The following is a 9819-nucleotide window of genomic DNA, read 5'->3' on the forward strand; positions in this document are numbered from 1 at the left end:
AGGCATGATCTCTGGAAGTACAGAAGCAAGCTAGCTGCCACAAGTGAAGGCCTGACCAGAGAGAAATTATTTTGAGGAGGTAATTAGTGAAGGAAATATGGGTAAAGAAAGAACTTAGAAGATCCAAGGAGTAAGCAGACATCCATTACAGGCCCAATGAACAATAAGGCCAGGTGAGAGCAAAGCAGCTGGTGGGACACGCTTGTTCTGGGTGAGAAGATGAAGTGCCAGAAGGGAAAGCACAGCAGAGGAGACTGCTCGTCCACAGGCTGGCAGAGACCAGGAGAGCAGAAGCAGGGGTACAGGGAGCATCTCACTGGCTGAATGTCAGAAATAATTGACTCAATTGTAATGAAAGAGTTTAGAAATTAATTTTCAGGGAGACAAATAGGTAGGTGCCAGCTCCATCAGCTGATGATGTAATGTAGCCCCAATCAAGGATCATTCTACAACAGTCCCTGGTTGGACACTAGCTGAAGGCTAAGTTAATGAGGTGTGAGATTTCTTTAGCAAGTGAGGCCACCCTACTGGGTCAGAAAGGCAGCAGTAAGCAGGAACAGCACAGCTTTCTGGGATGGATGAATTTTTTCACTGTCATTTCCTGTATGTGCCAAAGACCTGGCTGTACAGCTTTCATGGGTACTCTGCCAGAGAGTCTCAGATGGACATAGTTATTTATAACTAGGAAAGTGATACAATGAGTTAAATGACTAGCATAGGGCAATGACATTTTGCTATCATTTACCCTGAGAGAAACCTAAGGCAACTCTGTTGAAGTTAGTAGAGTTATTACAAATTTACAGTGGTATCTGAGAGCTAAATTTGGCCTATAAATTAAAGCAGTAGTCATCAACTTCAATTTCTATGTCTTGCTGTGATGCAGAGCTGACTCCTGCAATCACAATTCGTTTGTGGGGAGCTTCAGTCCCCGTTACTCTGTTTCCCATGGTTTTTGAAGTATTTGTTACTTGCACAGTTATGTGTCCTGTCACACAGCATTCACAGCATGAAGCAGTGCTTTAAATGCTCACTGGGAGAACAAAATTAACATGCTCTAAGTGAATACTTTTGGGAAATACCATTCAACTGTAATAAATTAAAACAAATCAAAGTCTTCATTCACAAAGTTTCAATTTTGTTTGCATTTTGTGTGTTGCAAGGCTGATTCAGCAGTCTCAGAGCAACAGCCAAAAACACAAAGCATATATCAATGTGAATTATTAACATATGCATCAAATTAACGCTACTATCTAGGATAGTGCTTTCCATACATGAACAAACCTAGAAAGTGCTAAAATGTAAGTACAGGGCAAGGGCAAAGAAAAAAAAAAACCAAAAACAAAAAACAACCAAACAAAAAAGTGTCAGGAATCTGATTTATAAATGATCTTGCCTCACTTATCCCCATTTCTCCTTAAGATCTTATTTGCAGAACACAGCCCATACAATTCTGCAAAGCATTTGCCTTTGTTCAATGTTCTGTTCCAAACAGAGACAATATTGCTGAAATGCAGTAATAAGTGCAGCAGCACCTTGAGGGTTGTTTGTAAACTAATAATAGGAAGTAATGCTACAGTAGCTCAGACACCATGTCATGAAATCCTATTCAGGACAGATCTAGGTGGGTACAACAGAGAGAACTGCTACGGGAATGACACTGTCAGCACTCTTGCCAGTGCACTGTCTTGAGTGAAGTATCCGAGCATTTTAGAACAAGTACAATAGATAGGAAGACTATAGACAGCTGCTGGTATCTTAACCACAACATCACCTTACATTATAAGCAAGGGATAGCAGAGGGTTCTTTTAGTATAGACAACTATGAAAATACAGCTTCCCATTTCCTTTTTCTTCTTCCATTGAGTATTTTAAAGCTACTAGAAAGAACAGGATCCATTTTTAAGAACTTAGTTCTGACCCAAACATATCACCTTCCTTATCACAAAGACTCCAGTATTATAAATTGTTGTTTTACATTGCCAAAGCACGATAACCTCCATGCTTCTAAATCAAACTAACTGTTTATATGAAAATTTTATCCAGATAATGACTATAATCACTATCCTTTGTCCACAAAAACTGATTTCTTGCCACCTTCTTCCTGTGCCTTCCTCCTGCAACCAGGGATCTCTCCTTCCCAGCTTCACATTGATTGCACATTCAGTATTAAAACTACGTCACGTATACAACACATTTATAGCTTTGCTTAGCCTCTTGCTACTGGTCCAGGAATAATAATAAGGAAACCTGGCCATTTCCAAAGACAAGATTGCATTTATCACCAAAGTGATATATGGTAAAGGTGTATCAGTGGCAGGCAAAGGTTTTCATAAAGGAGAATTTCTACTGAATGGCACACACTACAGCAACTCTAGAAACTATACTTGGAATATGAACTCATGTGAAAGATACAAGGATTAGTCAATAAAACAATAACAGAGTTCCAAATGCTAAGGAACAGGGGCTGAAAATCCAGCTATCCTTAAGACATAGCCTAAACATTTTATGAGCGATAAAAGACATGGTTGCTGGTGACAAGAGGAGATTTAAATCAGTGAGGTCCTTCCAGTCACAGTTTAAAAAAAAAAACAAAAAACAAACCCAAACAACAAACCCCTCCTTGTTAGCTCAAACTGGTGCCCAAATTTCTTTTCGATAATACTGTTTTTTAATTTCTGAACCTCAGCTGTCAACACATAATGATCCAGTATGCAATTGGCATTGTTTATCATCACTAGACAATTTTTACATGGATATTTATAATCAGGAAGAGTTCATCATGATTCAGGGATAAATGACTATCTAAAAGAAATTTTCACCAGAATGTATAAAACTTGCAAACCTCAGCTAACATGCTCTATAGCAACTGAAAAACATACCCTGTAGCAAGATACCATTTTTTATTTAAAGATGACAAGAAATAGATACTTCCCTATTTCACATCTCCTTAGCAAGCATTTAAAAATTTACCTTCTACCCACAGGACCTTCAAATGTCTCTCTCAAACCTTTGTTCAGTAGGTCAGGTCCCAATCATAACATATTTTCTACCTTTGTAGACATTTAAGAATGATCAGTGATACTTGCTTTAACATTCTAAACAGATGAATAATTTCAAATATAATACCCAATCCAGCGTCATCAATCTATTTCCATGTCATGGATTCTCAGGCTACTACCTCAGACATTATCTTACAGTCCCCCAGATAGAAGTGATTAAAAGTCTTTACTGAATAAGATATCTTCAGAAAGATGCAGTCTAACCCACTGCAGGAAGAGAGAACTGTCAAGAAGTCTGCCACTGAAATACCACTCCATCTCAGCCGTCCTATCAGACTTGCAAAAATTCATTTTCTGGAGCATGTCAGTAGTGTCATTCTAATCTCTCATGTAAGTGGATGGCACTAGGACTGTTTTGGAAATAGTAGATACTGGATGAGGACAAAAGCATAGAGGTGACCACCTCTTTCCACTCTTTTGTTGTCCTCTTCTCCTCTCTACTCAATTATCACCTTTGGGAGAACTGCCAAAAGTATTGTTAGCAGCTACCTGCCTACAGCTCAGAGACAGCCAGAATCAGAACTTGTAGCAAGTGCTGCAACTGCGGAGCCAGCAAGGGATATTGCAATATTTTTCAAGTCTTTTCTTCAACAGCATATTTAAATTAATCAACAGTGACTGTAGTATGCTCTTTTTCAGCTTATTTTAACATCAGATACACAAAGGTAGCGATTTCGCTAAAACTCAGTTTTCCAAGTGATTACAAACCAGTATAATTTTCAAACATAGTGTTTCCCCATTCACAACATAGTCTAACAAATCCAGCTGACAAAGTTTTGCAAGACAAAAACAGATTCAAAGGAGGATTAAGCAGTTACAGTCTGAAAGTTAAAGGCAGAAAGCAGAATAAGACAGCAAACAAGTATGCTTAATGGACAGCAGCTTCTCTTTTCTTTTGCCACTGATAGGATTTTTGCCAGTAGCCTTCCGATCTCACTGCCCAATCCTACCAATAGAAGAAAACCTCACACTGCCCAATAACAGTCTGCTAGCGAGACCACTCAGTTCAGCAAACTTTGAGACCTACTTATAGAGAATTCTACTCACATTCCTTGCTTTGCTTTATCGAGCAAGGTTTCTGTTACTCGCTCTGCTTCAAATACAGGAATTGATTCCACCCCAGTAAAAATATCCCCTTCCTGTCACCTGTAAAGAATAAACTTTGCATTACCTTCTCCCAGCTCAGTAGAGGTACCAGAGGAAGCAGCTGTTTGCTGCTTCCCCCAATGACTTAATCCATATGTTCCTAACAGATTGGGCTGCTTAAGGCAGAATACATGCTGGATCTACCTAGATATTTTAGATCCTATATCAGTACTTCATACTTTTGCCAGAAAAACAAGGTCATCCAAGTAAAGTTGGTCCAGTCACCAGGATATCTTGCTGAAAAAAAAAAAGAGGGAAATCACTTGGGTGATAAGAATCTAAGCAGGTTTTGGTCCCAAGTTGACACATGCACCTGAATGGAACAATATATTAAATGCAAATGTGATTTTGCAGAGCTACCTTACACTACAGCATGCTAGGGATGAAGTTTTCAGGTGTAATGAGAAAAACAAAAGCTTAGTCAATAGACAAACAGCTTCAAAACAAGCTGGCTAAATGCCAAGTCTTTGTAGTTTTAATGACGACAAATCAAATTTATTAGGAAATAATGTGTTCCTCATTTTTATGCTACCATGCATTTACTAAATATATTTGGGTTTTAATTTAAGTAATGGATCTGTAGAGCAAAGGAAGGTGTGAATACAGTACAGCCCTTAACCAGACATACTATTTATGCATCCCTCACGTCATAACACAATATGACCCAGGATAATAGATAAAATATAAGTATTTCCATTACCTTAAACTTAAGACTTTAAAGCTAAGAAAATCAAACCAAAACTGATCTAAGTAGAATCACTCATCTTTTTGCATCCCTCCACTTTGTTTTATTGACTAACTAGTGAGTAGGTCTAACGTAAATAACCATCTGGTATATCTTAGCCCTTAGCAGCTGTTCCTATTTTATACTGATAACTTCCCAACGAGAACTCTTGATAGGGCAGGTTTTAGTCAGGGTTGCAGGTGTGTGGCTGAGTTAGTACTAGAGAGCAAAAGAAGGGAATGAGTTGATTATAAAGACTTCTCTATCTTTCTTCTAAAACGCTGTTTTTCTTTCACCCCTTAGGTGGGGAGGAAGTGCATTGTGGTTTTCCCTAAAACTAAGGTAAAAAGATGTCTGGTCTGTTCTGAGGGTGGTAGTTCAGTTTTGAATTGCCTGAAGTTAGTAAGGCTTGTTGATTATGGTAGTAGCTCGAAGTCAGTGGTTTCTCAGGATCTAATATTTATATGGCTTGTCATTACAACTAATGTTTAATGTAGCCCAGGAGATATCCTAAGAGTAATGAAATGCTGTTTTATGGGTATCTGTAAGGGGATAGCTGTCCTGAAAGAAGAAATTGTGCTACTTGGGGTAAGAAGGCTGTGCTCTGTTTTGGGTGGTCTTAATATATCAACCTAAGGGGTGTTTCAATATTGTTTATAAAATTTTGATGTGATAATTGATTATCAGATAAACAAAACTTGTTAAAAAGGTCTTGAAGAATGAAATGTTTGTAGTGTGTAGAGTACAGTAGACTGTATGCTTCTGTTCTGTATGTGGTATGCTAATATTTCTCAGAGTTGCTGTTCCTGACTAGTGGGATGATATATACAAGTTCTATGCTGGTAGTTATAATGCTGAGCTGAAATAAGGGGAAGTATCTGCCTTTTCAGTAAGCTAGTTAATGTATGCTTTTAGAGAGCTATCAGTGATAGTAAATAATCTTTTCTTAAAAAAAAAAAGTTTGATTCTCACAAGATGCGTTTTGTCAAAAGCCTTGACCTCTCTAGTGTAGTAATTTATGTGAGCTATTTCCTTTTTGCTTTTAAACTAAAAAACATACCTCTATCAGGTTAGCTAAAAATTTCAAATTGGGCCTTAAGGAAATACTTAAGGTTTCTCTTTTGAGACTGCTTGATCTTTGGGACCTGCCTCAGTAGCTCAAGGACACATGTGGCTGGGAAGGGGTGCTTTGAAAAATATTGAACAATCTAGCTGGCTGGAATCTGATCACACTTTTGCTTCAATATACAAACTTAAGTTTTATTTTAAGCTAGAGAAGAGTGCTATGTGACTAGGGAGAAGGTGAGGGGGAGGGATTGACCAAAACATAAACCCTTGTCTGTCCTTCAGAAGATACCGTCTTAGCTCTTTTGTTGGCATGGAAGTTAATTTCCACAGCATAAATTAAGGTTTTAAAAGCTAGGCATCTAGGCCCAAGACACTGTGTTATGTACACAAAACTTTAGTTTCCCGGTTTCCTTGGGCACTCTTAATGCCAAGTTTGAGCTTCCTTCAAAACTCCACTGTGCTAATTTATAAAATGTTCAAGAAATTAGATGTTATTTTATGTTCTTATTTCAGTCTTAAATGTTATTTATTTGCTTTTTATTATGTGATTTTTTTTTTTTAAGTTCAAACTGCAGCCTTTTCCTTTCTGTCCTCAATTTCTAGCCTCTGTGCTTCAGATGGGAAAGGTGAACAATTTGCAGTTTATATCATATAATGTGTTTTTTGGCAGAAAGAATCAGGGAGAAATAATAGCATGGCCTAATAGATGAAGACAGTGAATGATGGACTCGGCTGGGTTATGGGGTTCTTAAAACTGCTTCAGAACTTTCCCTGGTTCTTCTAACACTGACCAGTTATAGGAGAGGCAGATCCTCTGTGTGTCTGGATTTTTCCATTCTGAGATATATACATTGGTGAAAACGTTAGCGTTTAGCACGATGTGTGGTGGTGCAAACTATATGCACCCTCCTTTTCTAAGGTATAATATATATGGAGCTCAAGTTAAGTTTTTCAGCTTTTTTGGCTTGTTTTAACTTCTATTGTAAGCTCTTCCTGGTACAAGAAATGCCGTATTGCAGTAGAAATGGTTTATATTCAAAGCAGCTGCTCTTGGGACTGCATGCAGCTGTATGTTTTTTGGGGGTGGGAGTGTATATTCCTTTAAATATGAAACATATATTGGGGTGGAGGGAATGGAGAATACCACTTAGTTGTTTGTGCATGTTGTTATAAAATCTTTGTATGTCTGTATTGCTAGAAAGGGTGAGGAAACTGCAGCTTCTGCAGCTGTTATTCCCTTCATCTTTGTGCTCTCGTCCTTCCTTTCCTCCCCCTCTTGCTACAGTACACAAGACAACTCAATATTTGGAATTTACTTGGCCTTCCAGACTCTTAAGTTCAGCATAAAACTTTCTATTAAGTTCTGGTCCTTTCTTGGTTTGGATACTGCTACCTGCTTGTGCGTCTCCATGTGAATAAAAGACATGCAAAGCCTGAGACTGTGTACTTGGTAATGAAAATTACATTTGCAATCACTTTTCATATTGGGCAGCTTTTGCTGTTTTCCAAGGCATGTGAACTCTAAATGTGCAGCAAACTCCAGAAAACAAATGGATGTTGCTTGTGCAGAGGGAGAGCAATATGGATGCCAGAACTGTGGTACTGCATCAACAGAAGGTGTCCAGTGAGCTTGCCACTGCCTCGTGCCAGGAGGCGGGCAGGGCTCTGCACTGACTGGAAGGACAGTGCCAGTAAGGCTGTTCTTGACAACCCAGCTGGTTGAGTTCCCTCTGGGTAGCTGCAGACATCTCCAACTGTACAGAATGAGTGGTCGAAAAGAGCAGGTTAGTCTGATACCAGCCTTTCCCTAGGAGAAAATAAGTGGCTGCAAGACTGACAACCACAAAAATGCAACATGTTTTGTGCTGTGTTGTTAATGCCTCAGCACCTGAGGCCGAAATGATACATAGCTAACAGTTTAAAACTGCTAACTTTTCTGTAAGAAGGTAGCTGGGACTTCAGTATTTTACGGGGAAGCATTGTGAGTTATGGTGTTTCTAAGCCTCTCTGGAAGGAAAGATTGCGAACAGCGGGGAAAATAATTAGACTGTGAAGTCACTTCTGAATTAAGGAGACCAAGTTCCCTTCTGCAGCATACTCCAGTATCTACCACTGTATAAACTAGCTTTGCAAAAGCAGGCAGCAGAGAAATGCCTAACTTCAGAGTTAGCACACTGTTAAGCACAAGGCAAGCTCTATCTTCTCCGCCTGTAGAGTGCAAGCTGTTTTGCAAATACCATACCCTGGGAGCTGAGTATCTTATTCCAGGAAAACTAGGTTTTCTTTGGGTTTTCTGAAATTTGCTTTAGAGTAAGTGCTAGATTTGGTTTCATCAGAAGAAACAGGTGACAGAGGATGATTATGCTCCAATTTAAAATTAACACAGATTGTTATTTATATGACTTGAAACTAGAACTTCATGCCTAAATTATTAAAACTGTACTATCAAGTGAAATCAGTATTATGAAAAATAACAGTAGTTTTGATACCTGCTTTACTGTGGACCTCAAAATAATCTGATCTTGTACTAAATTTATTACTGATGTAGTGTCTACATAGGTATGCTGGCTCATACCCCAGAACTGTTCCTGGTATTAACAACTCGGGTTTGATACACTTTCCTTTTTTAAGAAAAAAGAAAACTTTTACCTTGATAGCAGTACTGCTCATTGAAAAGACATCTGCGTTCTGTAAATGACTAGACTGAACACATGGGGGAGAAAACAGTACAGCTCTTTAGCTTCAAGAGCTGTTTGAGAAGAGGCATGCTTTTGAATGCTGAAATAAAGAACAAAGATGAAAATGTAAGATGTATGATATGTAATGCCTGGTGGGATGTTACAGTTGTTGTCAGAATGGGGCATAGATACTATTCAAGTAGTGTGCTGATAACAGTAGCTATCTAGCTTATTATGACGTTTTCTGAAACTCATTAAATACCTTATAACATGATGAAAAGCAGGCTATTAGATTTTTTTTAGCAGAAAGCAGGACAAATTGAGAATGGAATAAGTAATATTTGATCAAATGAATGCACAAAAAGAAACCATTACATTAGTAAACCAAGGAACTAATACTAGAATGAGAAAATATGGTGATTTTTTTGTCTTAATGAGGAGAAGAAAGTGAGACCCTTGACTGAGTGTTTGTAACTTAGTGATGAGCTAAGGAGGTGGGCAAGGACTGGAACATCTGTAGTTACTCTCAGTAATGGTCTTGCCTAGCTTAGTGCTGGTGTTATGCACCACAAAACACAGCCTCTGCTATTCCTAAGCACCTGCATGTTCTGCTCCAGCGCAGCAACATTGCATTGGCTAAAGACAAATTACCATGGTTACTCCTTGCAGTAATCTTTAAATGATCCAGAACTGTTTTGCGAGGGGAATGAACCTTTTATAGTCCTCTGGTACATAACAAAGCTGATGCACAGTGGCAGAAAATACTGTTGTGAATATACACAAACTCGGAAAACACTGTTTCAAAATACACTTATGCTAAAACATTTTATTGGCAGTTGTAGGACTTCTGCGTGGTGACTTGGCTGAGATGCATGAGGAAGGTAATACCTAGCTATTGCTGTGTGCTAAGTAAGACTTGCAGTGTGTGCTGTAAAGCTGCTTCTTAGGTTAAACCTCTTCTATAGGACTCCATCTGTGGAGGGAGAGGCAGAGGATGTATTCCTAGGCTCTAGCAGTCCAGCACATCCAATTATGCACTGTAAGACAAATGTGTCTTGGTTAAACTATGAAGGTATCTCTGTGACTACAGTATTGACACTCTACAAACAGAAGTGAACATGTAAACAGCATTAAATCTAGGTAT

The sequence above is a fragment of the Haliaeetus leucocephalus genome, unplaced genomic scaffold (assembly GCF_000737465.1).
Source record: "Haliaeetus leucocephalus isolate CR32 unplaced genomic scaffold, Haliaeetus_leucocephalus-4.0 Scaffold848, whole genome shotgun sequence".
Lineage (NCBI taxonomy): Eukaryota > Metazoa > Chordata > Aves > Accipitriformes > Accipitridae > Haliaeetus > Haliaeetus leucocephalus.